The 27,490-nt window shown below is 40.6% G+C and overlaps 1 protein-coding gene across 2 annotated transcripts in view; it reads right to left on the reverse strand.

The window, feature by feature from the left end:
- The window catches only part of TTC28 (tetratricopeptide repeat domain 28), a 189,264-nt gene that overhangs the window by 127,646 nt on the left and 34,128 nt on the right, over positions 1-27,490 (reverse strand). The window lies entirely within an intron of this gene.

Below are 27,490 nucleotides of genomic sequence, written 5' to 3' on the forward strand. Positions count from 1 at the left end.
CATGCATCAAATCTGAACAAAGCAATGACAAGGCCACAGTTGCCCCGTGCTGTGGTGCTTGCAACGTGATATAAAATACAATCTACAGAGCGGACAGCAGAGGATATTTTGGGGAGAAGAGCCTGTTCTGTTCTTTGAGCTCACCGCCAGGGGAAAGGGATAAACCAACTAGGATGAAACTGGATCTTCCAATGAAATTTCCCATCCGATGCATCTGTTTCTTCCGCTCCTCCTGGCTTGGCTCACATGCATTGAGGGGAATCACAACTTCACCTCCCTGTGTTCAGCACCTGGATTGTTACAGTCGAAGAAAACCAAAGGAGACATACCAATCCCAGCACCGGTGCAGAATTCCCTGCAGCCTGATGCAAAATTCTTAACACACCTTTTATATCCATCAAACTGAGAAACTAAGTTCTTGAACTGCCATATACTCCTGTTCCAGTATACTGCTGTTGTACAGGACCTGTAAAACTTGTTTAGACTGAAAACAATCCAGACAATATCTCAATACTGAGATTTTTTTTATCTGGATAAAAAAGATGCAAGATTCAAAACATGGTCCATAAAGTCCATTCTAACCAACATCCTGCTGGAGGATGCAAGATCTGATTTGATTCTAAGAAGCTCTGGCTTTTCTCCCTGGTAATAGCATTATTTATTTTACTGAAATGTAATTTTTTCTCTACTCAAAGAGAAATCTGTCTTTTTCTTCCCCAGTAAATAAAGCAGAATAAATTTCTTCTTACCATTAAAGTGGGTCACCAAAAAATCCCACTTGCTGAAATCTGCAATCTAATGTTCTACTCTCTCATTAGTAGTATTCCAAGAAAGTGGCCAAGACCTGCAAAAAAAAGGGAGCTATTCATTCTTGTAAGAGGATCACAGAGAAGAAGGTCCATGTCACTGTCCCGTTCATTTGCTTCATGGGATCAAGTGTGACATGTCTGGTGTAACAGGCTGACCCTCCTCCGGGTTCTGGGTCGGTCAGTGCCTCCGGCTGAGCTGAGGTGGCAGCAAGGAGGTCACAGGTGAAATGCAGTAAATGCACACAGTGCTCCTCCTGAAGGACTGAAGACACAAGAACCCCAGAGAGGTGCAGCAACTCATCTCCCATTTGCTTGTTTAAGAAATTTAACCAGTTTATGACTGGAATATCTGTGTGGTTTCAGCTTTATATCGTGGTTGGAGTACTTGTTCTGCTGTGCTTGCCTCACTGCTAACAATACTGCAGACAGAAGGTAAAGCTGGGCAGCTGAAGCATCCTGGCCATCTCCCAGAAACAGGTTATGCTGAAACTGCAAAGCTTTAGCCTGAGCTCTGGGTACTGTTCTGAGATAATTCTCTAAAAAAAGGAACAGAGAGTCTCAGGAAAATTAAAAATCCTCAGTACAGGAACACAACTCCATTTAACTGGGTTTTATATTATTGAAATGGTGCAGAGTCATAGTTTTCCTTGCTATGATGAATGACAACAGTGCCACATCTCAGAGGTAAACAATAAATGGAACCGCAAATGTGGTATCAAAACATCGATCAACAGATATTTACTGCTGGGTCCCTTGGAAATACAAGGGTCAGCTGCTTTTTGTTGCAGTTCCTCAGTCCTGAGGGACGGTGTGCTGCAGATCCCATGGGGGCAAGCCCAGCTAACTCAGGCAGGGTGTTTCAGCTCAGAGCCTCTGGTCAGAGGATCCCTGCCACAGTGACTGCATCAGCTCTGGAACGAAGACAACACTCAGGCAGCAGGTCCAGAGCACGTTGGCCTCAGTCACAAAGCCACCTTCAGTAGTTCCCATCTTGTCCTGCACCACCCTCAAACACCACCACCCCCCACCCCGTTCTGTGTTTCTCTTCACACACCTACCACTGGATTACTGAAAGTACTTGCGGCAGTGTGCTAGACATTAAATCGCCAAGAAGATACAAGTGAAAAACAAAGCTTTGAAAAGCAGCAGGGACAGAAGAGAACAGGTGTGGCAGCGCAGAAAAGGAACTCCATCTGGTTTTACTTATCAGAGCTAGCGTATCACTGAGCTGTGCCCTTCTATTATACTAACAGTAGAGCCAGTGTGCCCTGAAACTCACTGATTTCCATAAATTTAAAAACTAGCACTGACAATTCTGAAGAGTTCTGTAAATGGCAGAGTCAGTACTCGAGTAAAGAAAATAAACGCTCAGAATCAGACAATGCCATTTACCATGATGCTGTCAGAAAGCAGCTTAATTTAATTCACGGACAGATTGCAAAATGTGTTGTTTTGACATGATCAACAAGAGATTTTTGAAATTCTTCCTGAGTAAAGATAATTAACAGGAAGCAAAGCAGGAGCTGTGCGTATACACCTGTCACAAAAGGGAGCGAGCTGCTTCGCTCCTAATCTTAATTCTTACTCCAGTGATTGGCATTTCTGCTATATTTAAACTTCTTTTTTTTTTTTTCTGCTTTTGAAAAAAAAAGATAATGTTGGCACTATTTTCAAAGCCATAGAAAATATCCAGAATAAAGGCAGTATAAATGCCTGGTATCTGAAGAAAATGGCAAACATTCTTCACTCTTTCAAAGTCAGAGAGTTATCTGACTTCTTTAAGATTAAAGAAGATGCAGTATGATTTTTGGTTTTGTTTTTAGGGTCCCAGTTTTTCTTCCCAGGTTGGAAGCCACTCAGTATGTAGCGATTCAATTGCCAGAACATGCTGAAACCATCCTCTTATGCTGGCAGCTTCCATCTCCTCCATCATGAGAACAGAATCCTCATGTCCATTTCAAAGTGAACCAATTCATTTTCTCAAGTAATCAGCAAAGCCAAGAAAATTCAGGTGCTGGTGCTTTGTAAAGTTGTCTGACTCAGTGGACAAGTTGTGTAATAATATGAATACGAAGTAGAAGATAATGTTGATCCATCAAAGTTAAACGCCTCTCAGTTCATTAAAGGTGAAATGGCTGAAAAGGAACCATCAGCTCCTCTCTCCAGTATCCCTGCCTCAAAATACTGCCGTGTCTGCAGAGCCACGCGCCATCGTTCCCCGCGCAGGACCATGCCCCGCTCAGAGCCTGTCACAGCTGACACCTCCCTGAGAAACAGCATTATGTATCCATTCCGAGGGAATGGGCCAGACTTCTGGACACTGACGAGAGCTCCCAGGGAACAGAGTTTTTTCTCTTCCAAACATAGATCAATGAGGAATAAACACATTTTATTTCTTCCAGTATTTATGAGTGAATAATGATCAGCGTTTTGGCTGATTGGCACAAAACCATCCAGCAAAATAACGGGCTACACCAATACCTTTTTTTTTTTTTTTTCCCCCCTTTCCACAATTCACTGGCATTTTTAAAATTCAGACTGTGGATCTGAGAGCCCAGTATATTGTGCCAAATACCTGTTCCTTTTCTCCTAAAGATGTTGACTAACACAGAAGCAAGCTGTGTGCTACTAAGACATATCTAATATTAGATCTCAATCTTCAACTCATTTATTAAAGTGTCTTTTTCAAATTAATCCTTGGCAAGAACCTAGAACTATTTCATGTACTCTCTTCTTTCTTGCATAACCCTTCATTTTTAATAACTTCCAAGTTCTAATACCTTTGTTACACCTTGAAATTCCCTCCTCAACTGAAGTGCATCACCCAGGAGCAATCACATATACTTCAAGTAGAAAAAAGCCCTGTTGGAGATGGCTTAGTGAGCAGACTGCAAGTTAGGCTAACCAAAGTGTATGAGAATTCAGTTTATTGTGTCATTCTACAGCTTAGCAAGCAGCTAAACTGGACAGTATTCAGCAGGTACATAAAGATTTAGAGTAACAGCTTGATCTCACAACGTACGCTTTCCTGTGAGCTCAGCAGACTGCTAGTCTGAAAGATGCCGGCATTTCAACAGTTAACACACCAACACAGCAAGAGGGATGTAGATCAAGCTCCTAATAGCCAAGTCCCTTGGCAAATTCATGAAGCTTAATAAAATCAAATCCTTTTATTTCTGAATTTATTAAAGCGGCTTTCAATTCATTACAATGAGTCTGTGTCTATTGCTTTGTCTGCCTCAAACCAGCACGCTGAGTGCAAATACAGCACCTTGCAATTGTTTGAAGATCAGAAACAGCACACTTGATCTGAGCTACTGCAGCTGCTAAGCAAGTGTGGACTACGAAAGGGAGAAAGCATTTCAGAAAATTTGCCTCGTCTGGGAGACAGGAACTCCCTTGAAGTGGAGTAATTGGTGTACTGCAGTTCTGAGAAGAATCTCACTTCTCTAGATTACCAGAAATCAGCAAATGCTAATTCATCTCTACGCATTCATTTATGGCAAGTTCTCGTGCAACTTATAATCAAAACCTACTTCCAGCCTCCACACCACAGGTGCTTGGGGCACACAATCTGCCATTTCTCTCTCATGTAGGAAGAGGGAATTACGAAGTTCAACTCAAGGTGCTGGGGTCACTTACCACTGTCACAGTACATGCGTGAGAGTGGCAGTGAAGGGCAAGAATGCAGTAGGCTAGGAAAGCAATTCAAGGTCCTACAAAGTTTTTGCATATTATGCTGGTCTTTTGGTCCATCTACCTTTGGTTCCTGTTGCCCTTTGCTACTAGACTATAGCATTTCGCCCTGTTCTCTTGATAATAAAGATTGATTGTTCTATGCTGTATAGCAGTAGCACAGATTATTTTCATTATTAGGTTACCTGGGGTTCACATCTCAGCAGCTGACTCCCTTCAAAAGACTGAAAATCACTTCAGAAAATACTTTGTTTAGTCAAGCAGAAAAAGCTCTTTTCACAGGGGTATAATCCAGGCTGAAAAACCAAGGAGAGGGCTTTAAAAAATGAGGACATACTTACCTGGAAAATACCACTTCTGACAGGAGAAGCAGCTGAGAAAAACTGGTTGCTTAAGACTAATTAGAGAGTTGTAGCACAATCTAGTTCAAAGAGATGCAGAACTGAAGATAAGGAAAAAGCCTACAGCATTTACTACTGGATTCGTGAAGCTGGAGGGGCAAGGGAGGGAGGTGGTCACAGAGGCTAAATTATCTGAGGACTGTAGGTGCCTGCTACTAATTACAAATTATTCAGTGGTACCATGAAATGATCAAATAGGCTAATACAAGATTAGAACTAATCTTGTTGTGATAGAGAGTCCCCTCTCAGGTCCTGATACCTGAGCTAGGACTTAAGGAATGGACTTTTGCACCACGCTTTCTTCCATGCTGGTCCCAGAGAACACAGGACGCTGCATTGCATGTTTCGCTCGTGGTGATTCATCACCCTGGCTTCCAGGCACTCATTTGTAAATATTTTCCGCAGAAAGCAAATCTAGCTTGGAGTGGTATTTGCCTAATACCAGGGGGATGGACTAGATGACCTTCAAAGGTCTCTTCCAACCCAAACCATTCTACGATTCTACAGCTCTGTAAGGCAGAAGCACAGGAGGCAGCAGGTATTCCCACCAAAGATTTGCCTGCAGTGCAGAGATGGGTAAGCCAGGAATGTGTATGGAAAATAAACCCCCCAAAAACCACTCATCCTTGGAGGGCGTGCAAATGCACATCCATCTTTTCTACCTCATTTGAGGCTTTTGCCCTAAAATTAGGCAGTCCTCTTTTAATTAGCAGACCAAGTCTTGTGATAAAACTCCATCCATTTCACACCCTTTGGGAAATAAACAGTGAAACGCTGAATCGTTCCCTACTCCACCCTTTGGTATTCCAAATGAGAGCCCTACTCCCTGCCTTGTAGAAGAAAAGAAAAAAAGAGAACAGCATACTGCCCCGTTTCATCATCTTTCCATTCATAGCATAGCAAGAGAGTCTCTGTAGGCACCTTAATTGTGACTGTAAATATTTGTGCATGCACATTTATACATATAATGTTGAAAAGGTGCAAGGAAACAAGTGCTATCACAGAGTGAGAAGCAGAGAAGGCTTTGGTGCTGCGTAGGCACAGTTCAGCAACAGCCAAAACATTTGTGTGTTATCAACATTGGTTTGGTCACAGATCTGGAACAAAGCACCATACACTCTGCTATGAAGAAAATCACCTACATCCCTGCCAAACCCAGCACACCCAGTGTCCAGCACTTCAACAAGATGCATAAATACTTTCCAGGTCTCCACGTGAGGAACTAGACAGAATCTTGTCCACACACAGGTGAGGCTAATATTAACAGAATCCAAACTCATCTGCAGCAGGGACAAACAGCGACAAAACACAGGGAAGAAGTAACTAGACCCACATGGAGATGGCACTCCGATTCTTCACGGGCACACGCTTAAGTCGATACTCTAAAATATTCAGAAATCAATATGGGGGGGAAATTCCATCTTTATTTGCAAGGGAAAAGTGAATTATATACAGTACCCTGCAAGACAAAGATGGGGAACTTCCAGATCAAGAAGCCTAAGGATGAAAGTGTCAGTCACAAATAGAATTTTTTGGCTAGTGACTGTATTCATCATTATTTAAATGTAATGTTGCGCCTGTGAAATGTTTATGTGATAGTCTTATGGCAAAATGTGTATTTCTGTAGTTCACTGGATAGGAAATATATCCTAAATGTTAACCGTATCTTACCAGGGAAGGTGCTTTCAAACTGTTGATTGTGATCCTGTTATTGGCTTAAGAAGCTTCAGCTGTTTCATTACACGATTCTGAGCAGAACACATCGTGTTTGGGACCTGCTTCTAATTATGACTTCCCCCTCCCTTTTTCCATAGGAAGCACAATTACTGCTGCTATGGAGACAAGTGTAATTCAGTCAAGATGTGGGTCAAAGCAATACTTAGGAGGCAAAGATTTAGCAAAAAGTATCTTTTTCGCTGTCCTCTCCTGGAGAAGGATTTTCTCCCAGTCTTCCCTTGCTGACTTCCATCACCATCTGCTGTCTCAAGTAACACATTCAAAGAGCCACATAAATCACCTTTGACGATCTCCCACACACATGGCACCAGGACAATCCCATCTGCCCCTCTCGCAAGGCCGGTGACAGTGGGGGGACCTGCACGTGCCACAGCGGAGCCACCCCTGCAGACGGAGGGACTGGCATCCTCCGAAGCGCAGGCTCAGTCACCCCCTCTGCAAGCACATTTCTGCAGATTCTAAGGGAAAGGAGCTTGAGGTTGAGGGGGGAAACCTCCTCCTACCTCAGAGCACTAAAACTGAGCCTTATTTTTCAGGGCATGTTATTTATTGTTTATTAGTGGTAGAACTAACTATGCGACAGGCACTTTCCAAATCTTTAAGAATAGCACTTTTTCCAAAGAATCCACAATGCTACACAGACAGCCAAGAAGAGACATAAAGGGAAGGAAAGTATTATTATCCGGGCATGCTGGAAATGAATTGATTCTAACTAGTACAGAATGGCCCTATGCATGCCCATAACGGACGTGGAGTGACACAAAGTCACTGCTGTAATTCCAGCCAAGCCGTTAATATCAAAGGAGGACATTTCATGACCGAAGTTGTTGCATTTAGATTCTTTCGAAGCAAGGAGAAAAATCCAGGCAGCCCAGACTGTACATTCATCCCAGCAGGATCATCTCCATCTTTTTCCTCACCCACCTTTATCCCAAGAATACAAACTGATGGAAATGTCTGTCACTATTCATTGTAGCAAACACAACTGGGTTTCCCCCGACCCTTTGGACTTTCTGACCTCATGTCATGATTTACGAGGATGCCCAGAGACTTGTAATCAGTTTAGGTTCTTTTCCACACTTCCTGAGCACACATTTTCTAATGCTGGGGATACATGGGTAATCTGATCAAATTGCAGGTGAAAAGAGCCACCCAGCTTTAAGAGCTTTTGTCTTTCTGCCCTTAGAGCTGAGACTCTTGTTGACTTCAGTTTTCATCTTTTTTTTCCCCCCTGACACCTGCAAGTTACATAGGTCTACTTCTAGCTGGTTATGCTAAAAGGACTGGCAAGTGGCTTTTAGCACAGAAAAGAACAGACAGACACCTGAGAGGGGGAGTCTGGCGGTAAGCTGTCAAGGAAATCCGTTGTTTCTTTAGTGACACTGCTAATTTGATCAAAAAACTTGACAAATACAGCTTGACCTCACACACAGGTAAGACTTCTGGTGAAATCTGCATTGCTATTCCAAAGCAGACACAGGCACTGGGGACTTTCCCTCACTGGAAAAGGCAGAAATGTCCTGTCCCTACATAGTTCAGCTCCATGGGATCCTTCCTACTGTACACGTGTAAACAACTCAATGAAAAAAGCAAGGTTCAACTCACAGGGTTGTTCTCTTGCTTCTCCTGCCAGAAACAAGCGGGCTGCAGGAGGAGGAGGAGGAGTAAAGAGCAGGAGAGGAAGAGCACGCACAGGAAAGGGATCAAGACGTCTGAGAGGGAGAGATGAGGAGGTGCCCAGGTGTAGGGGTGTGTCTGCGTGAGTGTCTGTGTGTGCTCGTGTGCGTGCGGGGGTCTGTCCCTGCACCTGTGCTTCACGGCACGCCGCAACACCCCGTCTGCCCAATTAAACAGCAGCGCCAGTGGCCTTCAAAGAGCTGGCAGCAATGCTATGGAGCCAAGAACAAGGAGTAGACCAAGGAATACACATGGAGCACTGTTAGTCGGAGAGGGGAAGGGGATCTCGTGAATGGGGAATTTAGAAATAAGTATTTTTGACTGTAAGTAGTAGAATTCAAAGGCAACCACAATTTCATTCCATGTTCCAATATTCCCAATATTCCCTCACATCCCCGAGAAGTGTTCCCTAATGCTGTAGGTCTTTGAGGAAACTCTCCCGTTTCACATGTCAGTGATTTCCGAGGGGATGCTGTTGTTCATATATTCGGAAGCTGCTCCTTCCTCCTCGCCTCCCTCCCTGCTCCCGCCCGTTGCCAAGCAACTCCAGCCATTCTGCAGGACCTGCTTTTTAACCACCCGCAGCTTAAACCAATACCATTTACTGAAAAATACAAATTCAAGAATGAAAACAGACATGGCTAAAACAGAAAAGCATAGTTTCCTTTAGCGCTTGGATCATTTTGAGGAACCCTGGGGTTGCAGTTTGTCTGCTGGCAATAAACCGCAGAGTCCCCGGAGGCTGAGGTGGGACAGCACCTCCGTAGGTCACCTCGTCCGACCCCTGCTCAAGCAGGGCCAGGCTGCCAGGACCATGTCTGGGCGGCTTCTGACTGTCTCTGGGGAGGGAGGGGGTCTCCACCACCTCCCTGGGCGACCTGTGCCAGTGCTCGGTCACACTTCACAGTGAAAAGGTGTTTCCTGACGTTCAGAGGGACCCTCCTGTGTGTCGGTGTGTCCCCGTGGCCTCTGGTCCTGTCCCTGGCACCGCTGGGAAGAGCCTGGCTCCGTCCCCTTTGCACCCTCCCTTCAGGTATTTATATATTACCAAAACTAGCAAGTGTTAAGAGCACTTCAAAAACATTTTCTAGTGCTTTAAAAAAAACTTCCTTGCAAACCTCAGTAGGTCACCCCTGCTACTTCTAATCAAACAAAATTAAACAGCAGCACCCAGCAAGAAAATGCACCTTAAAAATAACAAAAATGGGTCTGCTTCAGGCACTGCTGCAGAAGAACCATCCATACACCACAAGCGGCACCAGTCACAAACACACAGCGAACATGAGTTACCCAAAAGAATGTCAGCTGATCCGTGACTTCTTGTCCAGAAAACACTGTGAATACATTTACAGATTGGGTCTGCATTCTATTATCTGTACAAATACTACAATTTGTGGATCACTTTAACCACTGGTATTTCCAATAAACTCACAAGCAAGATCAATAAGCTGCGCTTTGCCCTGGTGCCTTTTGTAAGATGTCAGCAAGACCACTCAAAGAATACACAGTTTTTGAAATCCAGTTTAGTCTGTTTTGTATTTCTGTGACACACACCACCTAACCTTTCTCCTCGAGGAGCAAGCTTTAAGGTGCTCACAACACAACTGAACCACTTCAGTAAAAGCATGCTCTTAGCACTTAAATAATAAAATAGTGACCAGAGCTAAGCACAATTGATCCACAAGACAAACAGTAATTGCTAACTATACAGGTAGTATGTAAATGCTAGTATTGATCGATAATTTTTTTAATACCACAAGGGAAAAACAGAAACATTGCTTAATTTGATGACTACCACAAAGAATTCAAATTGTTTAGAAATAGCCTGTTTATTGATTCCACGATTGTTGCCCACAAGTGGATGGTGCCCAGTAGATCACAGACCATGGACAAAAGGGACATGCTTCTGTAACGTGTCAGAAAGAGGTAGCCATGGGGACTTTTGGGGCTTTGAGTCTTGGTTTTGGGGTTCTTGGGGAAAAGGGAGTTGTTTAAACTTTAGGATCTCTTGTCCTACCAAGAAAAGATTAATTAGACCTTGTTTTGGGCACAGACTTTCGTCACTGCTGCCTATTTATTCCAGAGCACTGCAGGCACCTAATTGTTCTGAATTTACCTCTGTTCAACTCTGCAGAAGAATTCTTGTGCAATGTCTAGGAATTCTACAGAACAGAGGAAGCTTGCAAAAAGTGTATGAAGTATGAAAAGCTAGGAAGGACAATAAAGGGATAATTTAAAGAGACTAGGCACAAAAATAGAGGTGGAGGAGAAAGACAAACTGTGCTAATTAATTTCATGTAAGAAATGAAACTAGCTGCCTAGTGAGATTAATCGTCTCATCTGACAAGAGCCCCAAGAAGCAAAGTCAAGTCGTGCTAAGTGGTGTTGATTCTTCCTAATTAAGACAGTCTTCCTTCTTAAGGCAGCCTATCAATCAGAAATCTACAGTACTTATCAAAAAAGAGAAAACCAAACTGCTTTACAAGTGCCTTTTCTGGAGCTCACGGGTTTCTTTGGAAGAGGAAATGGGGGGAGGAAGGTACAGAGTTTTGTGACATACTAAATTTGTCCTGCTTTTCAGGACACAGAACATACCTCCTAAATTAAAAGAAATGCAAGGTTTAATTTAAAATTCTTTTTTAGTTTCCTCTGAAAGGGCTACACAATAAAACTATTGTATTGTAAAAGATCTGTTTTGTCTATTCAAAATTTCTCTTCTACACAGTGGAAATGTAGGTGTGTTACACCAGCCATCCTACTCCTGAGCCCTGAGATACTCAACAAAAGATCCTGTAACAGTCAGAAACAGCACTTAAAATTCTCTAAGGAGTCTTCTCTTACTGATTTACAATGATAGACAGTTATTCTGCTGAACTTTCTTGTAAAATGTAGAACAGGAATTCCGTTTGTGTCTGTTCACATATTCAGTTGGGACTATATGAATAAGAGATGTGACACAATTCATCCATATGCAGTATCACCTTTTCCCCAAACCACAGCATGCTGAAGTTATACAGCAGCCCTTTTCACTGTTCCAGCATTGCAAGAACGGAAGAAAGGTATAAACTGAACTTCTGTACAATGAAAAAGTGTCTACAGATACACAGCCAACAAGCTCTCAAAAAAACCCCAAAATTTGATAAATCTTCTTCAGGAAGATGTTCAAAGAGCAGTTCTTTCTTTAGGCTACAGTTAATGTGAAGAATAACTTGTCATTGCCATGTCCGAGATAACAATTTTAAAAGTGGGAAACAACCTTGAGGTGCTGTAAAACCACACAGCATCACTGAAATCATTGGAGCAGAGACAATTTGGACTCTCTGAGGCGTTACATCTAAGATTCTTACAACAGAATAGCATAGTTCCAGTTGGAGGAGACCTACAACAATCATCTAGTCCAACCTGCGTTGGAGAAGCATATCCAGATGGAGGTTTAACTTGCACTGTCCTCATTGCTGACACTGCTGCCAGCCCAGAGCTCTTCACGATCTGTCCGCAGTGAGCAGACGTGCCCAATCCTATGGGGTGCAGCACACTCTCAACTCTCATGGAGCCTGTTCTTTCCAAAAGGGGGTACAAGTAGACGTGAATGTAGTCTAGTACACTTCACCACCACGATGAAGAGCTTCTGATGCAGTTTTATTTAGCTGCACTACTTTGTACAGTAAGCTTAGGAGAGCTCATCAAAATAAGAACTTAAGAACCTGCCAGTGACCAGGGCAAGTCCCAGTCAGCTTTGTTCTTCGGTGGAGAGGCCAGCACACTGCTACATCACAAAACACTTGCTCAGAACCTGACCTGCAATGATATTTTCCAGCATACAGTTGTGAGAGTATTTAAGAATAACTAGGACAGCTGTTGGCTCCAGCCATGGCTCCAGCCTAAAAATACAGAAGAACACAGCTGCTTCATTTAACTTTGTGTGTTCCAGCATCCAACATTGAAAGAACATAAGGCTTAGAGAGGTACTAAAATTTTTCTACATAGAGAAACAGAAGGACCCAACCATACAGCAATTTCCATCCAAGCCTTTCAGGAAAGGTGAGGGGTGAGCTATTTGCAAGAACCAAAACCATGAAAATATTCAATCTGTATCTACATAAGTGATTACTGATGATAAAAGATTAATTTTAAATACTTTTTAGAGAAAAAAAGTTAAACCATCCAATTAAAAGATTATGTAAACAGAAGTTTACTCCATAATCCATTTTGGCAATTAGCTTCCTTTCTTACTGAAGATTTATTACAAGGGGTGATCCCACAGCAGACCCAAAAGCACAAACTCAGTCTTGAAGAGTCACCCGCACTCATTTTACCTTCCTTTTACTTCAGCACAGATTTCACCATTTAGAAAAGTAAGATTATCGGTGGATACCCCTGAAACAGAGGCTCTTTGCACATGCACTGAGCAGGCAGAAAAGAGGGAGTAATGTTATATGCCTCCCCATAACATCATTGCTGACGTGCCTAAAATGCTCAGAATAAGGGCTACTTCTTGCATCCACAGCAGAATTCAACACCCAGGCTCCACAGGCCATTTCATGTATGACCTCTACTTTGACTATCAGCCAGCTGGGACTATCAGCCAGAACTGCTCAACGCCAACTAAAGATGCAGTTTCTCTCATGCAAATGCTATCTGAACAGAGCAGAACATCCATCCCACCAGGCAACTAGCAATTTTTCACAAACTTACACTGTTTCAAACCAGTGACCCGTGAGTCTAAATCTATGTAATATATTACCAATCCCCTCAGACATCCAACCAACCTGAAACTTTTTTTTAATCTTTATATTAAACCAAATCACACTGAGCTTGTGCCATAATACAGAGCACATTGTAACACTGATGAGTAGTTGGAAGTGGTCTTTTCAAACCATGCCATTACAAGTAAAACACAGTCATTAGACTTGAAGGGATCAATAATTTGTTATATTTGCTACGTTTACAGGCTGACCTTTAAAATAAGTCTAGTCATTAAAAACAGATCTGGCTTATGCTCCTCGACTTTATACAACTATGACTAACTCAAGGCAAAGAATTTTTTTCCTTTTGAAGACAGCATATCAGTGGGAGAAAACATGGCTATATTTCCAGAGTCAGCTTTGAGCAAGGATATTAATGGTAAAATTTCTTATACTGTTTCCTTTCTTCAATTCACATAATCATACGGTTAGACAGACGTAACTGTTTTAATGACTGGCCATTCCAGGCTCACATGACCTCAGCATTAGTATGCACAGAAACCACAGCTTTATCCAGTTCAAACAACTGCTGAACACAGTCTGTATGAGCAAATTAAAAAGTAATAAAGGAATAAAAATGGAAATAATATAATGACCTTCTTGGCCACTTCTGAAAATATTATTTTCTGGCCATGTGTAAATCAGTTCATCAGCAGTTTAGCATCACAAATTCTGCTAATGCAAACCAATGAAACCTTGATATTCAGTGGCACAACCAACTGCAGAGCAACTGCGAATTGAAAGAGAGGTAAGAATTATAACCAGATGTTAACCAATCCTGTGTGTGCATGCAGCAAGGCTTCAAAACAAGCCATTTTAGTCTTTTGCTACATAGATTCTACCATGGATAGGATACGATAACATTTTATTCTGGCTCTAAGGCACCTTTGCTGTCCCTCTACTATCACACTCGTTTCTGAGCACTTCACCAGCAAGTTATTGATAACGCAGAAGCGGCCCAGAAAACACAATTAGAACCGAAAATGTAATGAAGGAATTATATATGGAAAAAAGACTGTGGCAAGTATCTTTAACCTGCCATGCAATAGCTCTGACAGCAGGTATTGGATATGTGTCAAATACTAAAAGAGCAAGTATGCGAAGGAATTACTTGACTGGTATAAGCTAAAATACAAAAGGGCAAGAATTAACTAAAAACTTTGTGAGCTCCTAAGATCTAGGAGAGGTGGAAAAGGCCATATAGATCTTGAATTTCACTGTTACATGCAATGCCTTCTTTATGTGTTGCATATCCAAGCAATGACAGAAAAAAGAGATAAATTAACTTGCTATATTCTCTCTGCCTGGTCACAGACTTTCCTCTGTTCTACACAACAACGTAGCAGGCTTTCAGGAATGGAGTGACTGTCAGTTTTCCACATCACTACCCAATCGTTCTGCAAGTATCATCATTTAGGTACAGTGCTGCCAATAAGTTCATTTTTACACTTAAGAAAAGCTTACTATTATCCTTCTGGTTAAAAATCCCTTCTAATTAACCTGTGTACAGGTTAAAGTCCTAAAACTAGAACAGTTTTACAATGGTTTATTCCAAATCAATTTAAAAAAAAAAAAAAAAAAAAATCAAGTTCTTGTTGCTGGACTGAACCAAGCTGCTGCCAGAACCACACACCAGATTGAACAAGTTGTTCCCTAAATCTGATAGCCTGGCCTCTTAAATCAGTCATTTAGTTTGCTTGGTCTTGATCCTTCTGACATAACAGACAAAATCAGTCCGATCAGTCTGGAAATGTAGGAGTCTGGGCCACGCTGGGAGAAAGTTAGTGCAGACAGAAGAATGCAAGGACGAAGACAAGGCCAGCAAAATAAGGCTGGCAAAAACACACAAGATAGCAGATAAGTGAGAAACACCTGTGGTCAGCAAAAGCACACAAGTCTGAGCAAAACAGGGTATGAGATAAGGGAGTTTTGGCAAGTTTTGGGCTTTACGTGCTAATTGCAATTAACCAATGCAAATGCTTGTAGAGGCGCGTGAACAGCGCGTGTAGATGACCTGTAGCCTATTAGAAGATAGATGAGTGCGTGTACGGAACTTAGTAGAGTATAAATGTAACCAGAAAAGGAATAGAAAAAAACTAGAACAATAACTATAATAAAAGATGGATGACCTGATCATCACATTGGTGTTGCATCGTTTCTGTTCCCGCACGGAGAAATAAGGACCCCGGCTAATGGTGACTCCGACATGGAAACATACCTCTTGTGGATCTTCCTTCTACAGAACGAAGACTAGAGCAAATCGGGTATCTTGTGTATGAGGAAGAAAACTCCTTTCTGATGCCACTTGTTAAAAGTTTATGCCTTGGAGTCTGAGAGCATTTTTCATGTCTATCCAAGCAAACTGATCTTTACAGGACTGTGCTCTTCCTTATTAAAATGGCACAGAACATAATTTGCCTCCTTAATTATCAAGCTCGAGAAGCACCAGCACATACTGCTGACACCTCTGTCTGCTGCTGGTTATCATTTGCATGGCAGAAATGCTCAGGCATCCCAAACAGAAGGAAGCGGATCCCTTTGGTGGTGCATGGTCTCAAAACTCAGCAGAAGACCGATTTCTACTCAACGAGTATAAAATATGAATCTCCCAGCAAGTCACAGATTTCACATTCCTCTGAGGCAATGATCAGAGTACATCTGAAACAGACCTTTCAAAAATGGCACCGTTCCAGAGATTCCAGAGTGGCAATTTATCTGTGTAACCGTTACAGGAGACTTGTTTGTAGTCCTGTATACAGACCAGCAAGATTACAGTACCATTAGTTGGCAATAATCCTTTTAGCAGGAAAAATCATCAGTAAACATAAAAAAATAGCACAGATATACAAAACAGAAAAAATCTCTCAAGATTGAAATGCTATCCCATTTGGATAAGGAATTCCTGACTTTCTGTAGGCGTTCTGCTGCAGCTGCCTTCCAGCAGCTCCCCTCCTCCCTTTACTAGCTCAGAGCCTGTGCAAAAGGAAGGAGAAGCAAAGCTAAATTTAACTCTCTGTATACCAACGACCAGGTAACGTATACTGTACTGAATACAGATATTCTTATTTGACCTCAAAATTTGAACGAAATTGTATTTTCACCCTGAAGTTCAGAAAAGCGTAAACCCACCTTTGGTTTTATTGCATGAAGCACTGTTGAGTTAGAGATTCAAATAATCCCTGGGAACACGTTACTCTGTAGAGAGCGCTGTGCGTCAGTAGAGAACAGCGGCTGGCACCAGAAGCCTCAGCTGTAATGCTGGTGTGACAATTCATAATAAGAAGTAAAGAGAAGTGGAAAATGGAGTGAACGGATTCCTTTGATTCTCATCTGCTGCAAACAGTTCGTACTAGGAAGCTCTAGATACGTTTTCTGGATAAAATAGGAGTTGCTCAGAGCTCATCTCTGCACCACAGAGAAACGCTGAATACGGCCTTCTACAGGGGCTGCTGCCGAGAGCTGCAGCCTGGGGTTCAGGAGTGGAAGCCCTACAGCGCCTATCTGTACTCAGCAGATACTGTGGCTGAGACCAGGCTCAGTGCGGGACATTCTTACAGCATGTCTTAGTATCTTTATAAAGATGGCTTCTCCATTTCTCAGAGCGCGTTCCAGCACACACATCTGGCAGCGCAGTGCGGTGTGAACAGCATTTACTAGCTCTCCGTGCATATGTTATCCCTCCAATGACATCATGCGCTCTTCAGCTTGCCAGAGCTCGGTCTCTACTGTACAGACCACCAAAACAGAGCCTCAGAATCCCCGCGGGGAAGAAGGGCTAACTTCCAACCCAAAAGGTTTTCCCCTTGCAAAACCTTATTTAATGCTTCATCTGTTGTGCTTTGTTCTCTCCTGCTCGCACCCATTCTACTTCCCATCTACCTGAGAACAGTTTTCAGATCATTCCTAAATTGCTTATATTTTATCCTGCCTGTAAACATTTTCTCTTTGCACAAGGCCTTAAACTTCTCTGAACTGAACGTGCCTTTTTCCTTTTATTCACAGTGGGGTTTATACTCTTTAACCACCTGAAAACTGGAAAATCTGTATTTCCCCCAAAAACCCTGTATTGTTTTTCTTTGCTGTGGGTAATATGGGCAAGAATAAAGCAACCCTGTGCAACACACTCAGCCAGCTCCTGGCAACCTCCTATTTTTGAGACTTCCTAAGATATATTTGGACAATTAGGTATCACGGTCTTCAACAGTCTTCTCATCTATGAATTTATCTAATTAATAGTGGAACCCAAATACTTCCACAGGCTTCTACAACACCCTTTGTTAGCATATCCCACCACGCAATTAAGTTGTGTGTGGAAAAACCACCGTATTTTCCACACATGCAACCTGAAGGCTAATTACAGCACTGAGATCCAGACATTACATCATTTACCATATGCAGGTAATTGAAAGAGACATTTTCTTTCATTTGCTACTTGAGCTGTCCCGACTTTGAACCCTTATTGCCTGCTTCCTCTAACTAGCTGTCCTCCAGGCTCTGACTTTGAATAGCTTATCAGAAAAATATCTAGAATGCTATGACAGAACTAGATTTAATTTGTTTTAACCTATTGCTTAATCATTTCATTGAGTGCCCTGTTTTTCTTGTATTATGAAAAGCTCTAAATAATAATTTCTTATTCTCTAAACATTGATGAGTTTATAGACCTTTTTCAGATTATCCATTACCTTTTATCCTCAGCTGAACAGTCCAAGTCTATTTAGCATCTCCCTACATGAAAGCCTTTCTATACCCTTGATATACTTTCCACTGTATTGCTTTCCAACTGTAATATTTTTTTCAAAAAAAAAAAAAAAAAGACGGATACAGCATTTAAAGCATTCAAGACGACAGAAAGATCATAATTTTGTCCTCTCTTTTTTCCAGTTATTCCTGATTTTCCATGTGGGGGCAGGGAGGTGGGGAGGGCAGGGAAGTGGGCTAACTGCTGATCAGGCATCGGCTGGATTTTCAGGGAACCATCCATATGGACTTCAAGCACATCTGACACCTGACAGACATGGCACAGCCAACCTGAAAGCCTGTCATAATGTTTGCACAGTCAGGGCTGGGTTTTTTTCCCCCACGAGCATTACTCTGCACTTACCAGCATTCAATACCCTAAAATTTTACCATCCAGTCATTCATTAAATTGTCTGTCCACAAGCCTGCTTGTTTTGACATTGTTTTCTTCTTCTAAGTTCACCATTACAGTGATCAATTTTTGTTTATTCTAGCTACAAGAATACTGCATTCTGTCACTATTAGAGTACCTTTTAATAGTCACATCTTGAATATAGCCCTGTGCACTGTTCAAGATTTTCTTCTTTTAACCCTTGAAATAGATGGGTAATAGAGCCAGTCAAGAGCTTTTTTGATTGAAGTTGTTACAGATTGAAAACACTGCCTTATGAAATTTAGTTTTTCATGGGAATTGCTGTTTCAATGCAAAATTAATAAAAGAATTTTTTCACATTCAGGAAGATGAAAGAAGACAAAAAGGCACCAATAGATCCAATAACCCGATGTTTAAACAATTCACCTAGAAAACTGGGAAAAGAAATTAAGAGAAGTAAGTTGAAAAATGCACCTCCAACTTCTCTGGCAAAGGTCTTAATCAGAAGGCTGTAAGATTCAGTGTATCTCTCAATAAATACACCTTTATAATCAGTGGTGTGTACTCTAACTGCTGATGGTTTTTAGAGTCAGTCTTTCTCAAGTTTTCTTCTTACGTCTCTTCTTTTATTTTCCCTTTTAGCAAAGTGTCAGATGGAGCCACTACTATGAATCTGCACAAGTTCCAAAGGGAACCCAATTCAGGATCACAGAAATTTAAGCTGGCTACTGCCCACTTTTCTTCTTATCACCTGTAGCTCACAAGAATAATGGCACCAGCCAGAAGATTTGAGAAACTTGAGCAATCTTCAAATTTGCTGCTTTATCTCAAAAAGTGGCAATTCCTTCCTCTGCTAGGGCTGTCAGCCTGACAGAGAGAAGTCGATAGTCATCATAGCCTAGACTGTCATGAAATTAAGACAGGTAACTGCTCTAGGTAACTGAGGAAAGTTTGATATGAGCCAGAAATTTTTGAAAAGAACAGTCAGTGTTCTAATAACAGCACTTGAGCTGATGACTAAGACAAATTTGAGACCAAAGGACAAGAAGCAGCTGGAAACCACTTGCTTGAATGACAAGGTCTCGGGTGCTGTAAATGCAGAACATTGTGCACTTTTCAATGCTCAGGCATGCAGTGGCACTCCGATTTTCTTGTTTTCCTCTCAGGTAAGTGGAAGAAACTAGCAGAGACTTATCACTCCTTGTGGGACACTGAGTTGCCAGGATAGCAATAGAGGCAATATGGACCACCTCCAACTGTTTTACTAGCTGTATCTCTCATATTAATACTTTTTATCAGTTAAGAACTGATACCAGTTCCAGATCATGAATGATCTCGTTTGTCTATCTCTGTATACACATACCATCTCCCACTACCACTGAAATAATGGAACTTACCAAAACGAGCTCTCTGCTTCATCTCCTTTTATCAATCAAAAATAAGTCAGTCAGAAGGAAATACATATACAGATACCGCAAATGGTAACAAAATAATGATGAGAGATAAGCAAGGTTATAAGATTTCCCTGCAATAATTTCTCTAACAGAGGTGAAAAACAGTTTCCAGGTCTGATTCCACTCAAATAGACTTAATTGCCAACTCTAAAGCAGCTCAGAAGGTGGAGAAAAAATTGCAACTGATTGAGGTTTCAAAATGAAAAATTCATCCTTTCATGAAAAATGGTTCCATGTGCAACAGAGCCAACTCAGTCATCAGTCAAGGGTCACTCAAAGGTTACCCACAGAAACACGACAAAAGCTAGAAGCTAGATCTATCACAAATTAACAGGCATGTTGGCTCAAGGCAACGGCAGTCCATAAATCCATTCTTCCCAAGATACTACTTGCATTTCTAGATATAGTGATTCTGTTGAAATCTCCTTTGCTTGCCACCAAAGTGTTTCCAGATATCAGTCTAATGTTCCAGAACAGAAAAATGAGGGCATTTGAATGATTTCAAGCCACTCTGTTCCTAAATGAAAAAGCAATTTTTTCCTATTTCCTACCCTAACTAAAAGGCTTCCAAGCTTCAACTGCTGCATTTGGCAGCAGTCAATTGTACTAATTTATTGTAGCTACTGACAGTTGCTTCAGACTACTCTTTAAAAGACCAACTATAGAGACACAGTTAATGCCAACAACCCTGGCTAAAATAGGCAAAAAACAGGTTTAAGAGCAATTAGTTAAATCCATTGTTTCCAGATTAGTCGGGCCTGATGAAATCCAAGTCAGCAGCGTAGAGAAAACAGACAAGCAGCCCAAGAGCAATCTGCAGATAATTTTAAGCGCTCCTGAAAGATGGTGGGATTAACATTATTCATGGAAAAACACTGGAACAAGAAATCTTACAAATTGTCTATAAGGATACGGAAAACACCGTGACAAGCTTAACCAATAGCCAACAAGCGTTTGTTTTTTTCATCCAGAACAAATCTCAATCTAAACTAATTCCTTCCTTTAACATGGTAGCTGCACTGTGGGCAAGACAACCACAGCCAGTGTTGCACCTTCCCTGCAGTTGGGCTTTCAGACATACTGTAGGTGCGTCAAAAGAAAGAGAAACACGGTCCAGCAGCACAATGCAGAGAAGGGTGGTAAACTGCAGGCAGAGTTATCCAGAATGACACAATCATCTAGGTTGGAAAAGACCTTGAAGATCACCTAGTCCAGAAACAGTTCACCATCAAACGGAAATGAGTACCATTGAGAAGTGAAGAGGGTTAACACTTGATCAGTAATTAATCAATACATACTCAAATAGCTTACGTAATAAATAAAAACATACCCTCTGTTTAATTTGCAAATTATGACGAGCTAGGGAATGCTAAAAACAGTACCAGAGACAAGATCAGAATAGAGGATATTTTAAATAAAATTAGAAATTGCTATTAAAAACAATCAACAGAATTTAATAAAAGATAAACCATTTCCATAAAGAAAAAAATTATGTAAATAAACAACTGACTATGCAGCAGCACTGACTGAAAATTTAAAACAAGAAAATATAGCAGATTGACTATTAACAATGATGATACAGCAAAAGAAGGCAAATCTCTTCATAGGATGCATTTATATAAGTATAAATTCAAGGCACAGAGTAATTATTCCATTCCACCAAGCAGTGGAGAGCCTACTGGCTACAGTAGTCAATCAAGTTTTGTGCAGCTAAAGCAAACCTGACAGAAGATAAGACAGACATCATTTTAAGAAACATAACATAGAAAGATTGTCAGTTAGAATACAGAACATGTAGAAAAAGTAAAAATAATAGAAAAATATTTCTGAAATTAATTTCAAGAGGACACCTATCTAATCCTGTTTTGCACAGGTATCATCACCAAAGCCTGAACTGTAATTAACAGAAGTTTGTTCAACTGCTTCTTAAACACCTTGCTTGGTTCATGTTTAAGGAATTAAAAATTGGAAGAAGCAATAATTTCTGCTTCTTCTGAAATTTCTTTTCGACTGGAAAACATACCATGCAGAAGCTCTTTTACCAACTGCTGCTCTCCACTTAGGTTACCCCTAGGCACCAAATCTTGCCATGTACTGAGGAATATCCACAGTAACACAGAGTAAATGGTTTCTTTGGATTGTTTGGAAATGACAAAACGTTCAGATGAAACAGATTTATATGCACTTGGAATAACTACTTTAAATGGATCCACTATCCAGTGATCATCTTATAATTTATTCTGACCTTACTGTTTTACCTTGCAAAGTTCCTTTTCACCCAGTATTATGCCACATAATGGATGATTATTTTAGTATTTTTTCCAGTAATAATCAATGTTTCAACTAAATAATTTGCTTTATATTCATAAAGATTAAGATATGCTATTTATTTACAACTGTGTAGTGCTTTCCACATTGAAATATAGATGGTTTGTTTATACTACCGCTTCAATCAGAAAAATCTCAGATTAATTGTCACATGTGATACTCCAGTGACTATGTACTTTCTATTTTACTTTTGGTGGGGAAACACACACATTATACAAAGAGAATCCCAACTGCAGATAAAGTAAAAGACTTTAGAAAGACCAGATTTAAAAGACACCAAAACAAGGAAGAGATCCTAAGGGTCAACCTTGCACTCCTAGACTTACTATTACAGGGTATGTTTAACAACACTTTGGGGAGTTCTGAATATTTCTGGTCCTTCCTCATTTGTACCAGCAATTCAAGGAAAAAAGTAGTATGTGTCAGAGGAACGGAATTTGTCTCCCTGTATTACAATTCTGTATCTGTTTTCATGGCAAGTTACTCCTGACAGTCTTTATAGAAGGCTTAAAGAAAAGTTATCCTGTGATCTTAGAGATGGAGCACTAATGTGTTCAATTAGAATGCAATGCAGCAACCCTAGGCTGAGACATAGCCCAACACAATTCATTTCCCTGTTGGAATGGCTGCAGCAAAATAGAGGGGGCTAACAAGGCCATCATTTAAAAGCTGTGTCTACCTACTTTTCTCCACGTGCCTGAAGAGGTATTGTCCTTCACCGAATGCTTGACTATCACTGTGACACCTATGGACGGTGTAGGTACCAGCTCAATAGAAGATAATTAATCATTGTCTCTATTAGCAATTACCCTTGTTCATTTCAAAAGTAAGGTCAGTTTTATTTAGCATATTTATCTTTCCAAATAGTGTCAATGTTCCGAGTACTATTCAGCATCAACTACTACGAGGCTACATAAAAACTGGAATCTTCACAGGATTCTTATTTCCCAGCTAAGTTTATTATCATGTCCAATCAAACTAATTCAAAAATTATCTCAATTAACCTTTTGAAATACATCAGCCGGCTCCCCTCAGTTCACTCACAGTAACAAAAATCTAGAGTTGAAAATATATTTCCTTGATTTTTACTTTTCAGAACATCTTGAAGAGATATTTGACTATAAAAGATATCTGAAGCATATTTGGAAAGCAGACTGCAGGTTAACCTACAGCTGCCTAAAGTTTATTGGCAATATCTTGAAAGCTGTCGCTTTCTGTAGTTTTAAGATGCCCCTAACGAGGGTTTAGCCACAAACGTTAGGCACCAGAACGCACTGCCCATATGCTCCTCAATCCTTACAGCCAGCAAACTGCGTACAGAATGCATAGGGCTCGGCCCACTTCCCAGTCAGGCACCGAAATGAAAAGTTTTCAGTTATAAAATCTCCTCCATATCTCAGGCAGACTAGCTTGTTCCAAAAATTGTACACCTCATACAGATGCAAAGCATCTACTCTACATATTTGCTTTTGGTAGTATATGTTTGGACGTGATGGTCTTTAGAGGTCCCTTCCAACCCAAGCCATTCTGGGATTCTGCGTTACAATAAGCGTGGAATATAGACCTGAAGTTCGGAGATGATTGAGTTTTGTTTTGGTGTGAACAATAGACATTTCATAATAGCCTTCCAATGGTTTTCTGTATTTAGCATGCCTGCAACATGTGGTAGAGGCCTCCTTGCTGGCTATTAAACTTGCTATGCGTGCAGCGTAGGCATTGCTGGAATGTAAATAGTTCTCACATGGTTATGTTATTTCTGATATAGGCCTGTCTATACCACTTATTATTATTGAAAAGTACTACTAAACCCTACTTGCACCTCTCAGCGTCTGCCAAAAAGCTGCAAGCCACACCAGCTCCATTTCGACTCTTCCATTTGTAACACATCTAATGAGCAGATGGTTAATTTTTGTGAGGGAAGAATAAAAAACAAAACAACTTTTGTTGGTGCAAGTGATTTGGGGTACTTTAGTTTTCAAAAGGCAGTTGTTTTGGACATCTACTCCAACTCTTGACTGCAAACTTAGCTTTCTCTACGTTACTAGAGAAATATTCATATCCTGTATTTGTTTTCAAATAAAAACCTGTTAGAAATTGTTCAAACATTTTTTAGATATTTAGCAGTTGGGAAATATTCCAAGACTAACAAAATTTTCTTGTGTCTGGTTCCTGTGTATTACCAGCAATAAAGTCCTTGTACCTCTTGTTCACAAAGGGTATGTGTTTTTCCATCTTTATTACTGCCACCTCATTAAAGGACAGTAGATGAAGTTCCCATACAAGTAGAAGTACCTCATCTTTGGAAGTACCTCATCTTTGGAGCGAGTTTCTCAAATACACTCTTAGACTGAACCTGAAGGCTACATAATACCTGAACTGTGAATATCTGAACAATGCTGCTGTTCACTTCTAGACCTAACAAGTATACTGCTTCCCAATTACAATTTTTTCTCAGTTCAGCTGAAGAGGCTAGGGTTTCATTCAGTCATTGAGGGACCGGGGTGTTCGCCAAAGTAAGGAAAATAATTAGGTAACAAATTTTCTGTATGTTGTACTGTTAAGATTTGGGGCTTTGTAGCAATATGTAGACATTCTCAGAGACACTTAAAAGTAAAACATAAACACCACCTTCTTTATCTTTACTGTGATAAAATGCAAAAAATTAAGCTAAATGAACATAAAAGCCCCTTCAGAGGTCTCAGCATTTGAAAGACCTGCTAGCTCACCACACTTACCTTACTGGAAAAACTGTCTTCATTTCTCAGATTAATAGAATGAAGATTTGTGGATCTGCTACATTCAAGTTGCTTCTTTGTTCTACAGCATGATTTTATGAAACATGAAGCTACAGTAAATTTTTAGTGAAATAGCGATGGTTATTTTCATACAAATTTTAAATTTCCCTGTTTTATTAAGCACCAAAACCAAACACAATGCACAACATATTTACAAATGCATAAAAATATTTAAAGCTCCAGAAATTATTTATCACTTTACTTAACACTACTGAGCACTCTAAATTACCAACAATAAAAATTACTTTTCAGTGATTTTTTTTGTCTAGTTTAAGCACAATTTTGTATGGGGAGACAGAAAGAAAAAGAAAAAAAAAAAAGCATTAGTATTTAGGAGGAGAAACTGTGTGAGAGCATGAGACAATGGATGTTTCTGAGCCAGAACTCAGTTGCTGGTTTGGATCGTTAACTACCAGCTCTGATGCTTACTACTCCTCTCCATACAGACGTCAGAATCAGTATCATTCTTAACATAGCCCAAGTGTGAGGCAAAGCAGAACAAATGTGGGAGGGCATGAAATCATACAGGCAAATGATTACTTTTTTATTCTCTGGAATATTAATTTAGGCTCTTTAAAAAGCTATGTTTACTATACACACTCCTCTTATTCACATTCCTTTTCTGCTGCATTCCCTATTCTGTTACAGCTTTCCAGAGCCTTAATGGTCGTACATTGCAATACCAAACATTTCCCTCTGCAGTTAAGTGCACATATTTTCTGCTTTTAAACCTAGGAGGGTTCAGTGCTATAGCTGTCCTTTCCCAAACAGTCACAGAATCCATTATTTCTGGGCACACTTTTATAGTGCAACCAAATCCAAGAAGCTGACATTTTTTATTTAGTACCCGTGGGCTATAATCATGAAAAATTTACTCCCTGAAATACAGTTGCATGCATTTCATATCCACCATACTCATGATAAAAAGTAATTTCCTTGAACACACTGGTAACAATGGTAACTTAACGAAATGTATCAACATAAAATAAACATGAGCGTGTAGCACATCTGAATTCTCCAGAGAGAAACTACTAGTCCATGTTCCTAGCAAAGATTTAAATGAGTAAGAGGCCTTGAAGCTTGACACGTATCTCTAAAGGCATGGGAGAGGATTCGGGGAAACTGTCATTTAAATAAATTGCTATTAGTGACTACAAACCTCCAATAATACTATGGCTCACTGCAGAAGAACTATCAGAGGTAAAACCAAGATGCCCAAGCAATGAAAAACAAAAGATAATCAAGAAGCTTACGTGTATTCCTGTGTGATAACTGAGGGAGGCAAAAGGTTACATTTACAATGGAATCTAATATTAGATTGTTTTCCAGTTCCTACCCATCTGGTAAAAGAAACAAAGGAGGTCCATTATTTTTTGGTTTGGATCAATGAAGACTGAATTATGATCTGAGAAACAGTAACAAGAAAATAAAAATAAGAGAATCTGTCCAGAATTCCTGTCCTGAAATATTCCAGAAGTCCAACTGAGTGACGCAGGCAGGACCCCTCGATGCTCTGCCCAATTCACGGGGGAGCTGTCCAGCAAAACTCAATCTGAAAGTACCATGGTAACAGAAATAAAACCACCTTTCATTAGTTTTCTCACACAACCCTTAGAAAAATTATGAAACTAAATTTCTGGGCTCAGAAATTATTAAGTTCTTGAGGAGAAGGCCGTCAGTGATAACGAAAATACAACAGCTCAGAGGCAACCTCTGTGTCAGAAAGCCCCTGAACCTTTTTGACAGCTATCAAGTAGAAATGTTTGCTAGGAAAATGTTGACCCTGCATGTCCTGTTTCCTTAAATATCTCATACCCACCAGCGTTCAAACTCCATATGTGGACCTTCAGTCCGATTCCGCATGGCAGTTCTTATGGAAGAGGAGTTGATATTCCATGAGCTGAAGGGAACAGAGCTTTCAGAGACAGAAGAGGGCTCTTTCCACTCTTCACCGACCACCCTATGCTATACTGTAAGAGTTGTTTGTGTTATTAACATTATTTGTTCTTTTTTAAACAGAATAAAAATTGAAGATGACAAAATAAATCCTATAAAGAGGAGTTTAGATTGAACTGATGACTGTATTGACAGTCATGCTCCCTGTGCTCTCAGCAGGACTTTAAAGCTCTGCTAGGTGTGCCTAGTCTTGCTATGATCACACAAAAGCCTGCTGCCCTGCAGTCAGAATAATCATGGACCGGCTTTTGAAACAGACACCCTCTGTGTGTGCTATACAAGTAAATGGTCTTGTTTGTTTCTACTTTGTTTTATGACCCTCATTTTGGATCTGGTGCTAGCACCTGAAAGACACAGCATAACTTCAGCTAAACATCAAACAGCAGCACAAGCACAGTCAACGAAGTATTTACGAATATTCAGTAAGCTGAGACATAGTGGGCATTTCATGCTATACAACATTTTTACATAAAGATACAGCCATAACCACTCATGGCAGAGGTTTGTAACAAAGATATTAAGATTAGCAGGAAATTGATATGAACAGAAATGTACACACACAAAAGCTTTGGGAGAAACAGCAGAACAAGGGGTAAAAGAGGAAGAACATAAGGAAGAACACCATTTTCTGTTCCTTCTCCTAGCAGTAACATTAAGGAATGTGTTGTATTATGTTATGGTCACAAGGTCTATACTGTAACCAGACCACAGCACAGATGAATTATCAGCCCAAGACCCTGTACTTTAACAACATGAGGATAACAACAAATCTGCAGCAC

This window comes from Strix uralensis, chromosome 17 (assembly GCF_047716275.1).
Source record: "Strix uralensis isolate ZFMK-TIS-50842 chromosome 17, bStrUra1, whole genome shotgun sequence".
In the NCBI taxonomy this organism is placed as follows: domain Eukaryota; kingdom Metazoa; phylum Chordata; class Aves; order Strigiformes; family Strigidae; genus Strix; species Strix uralensis.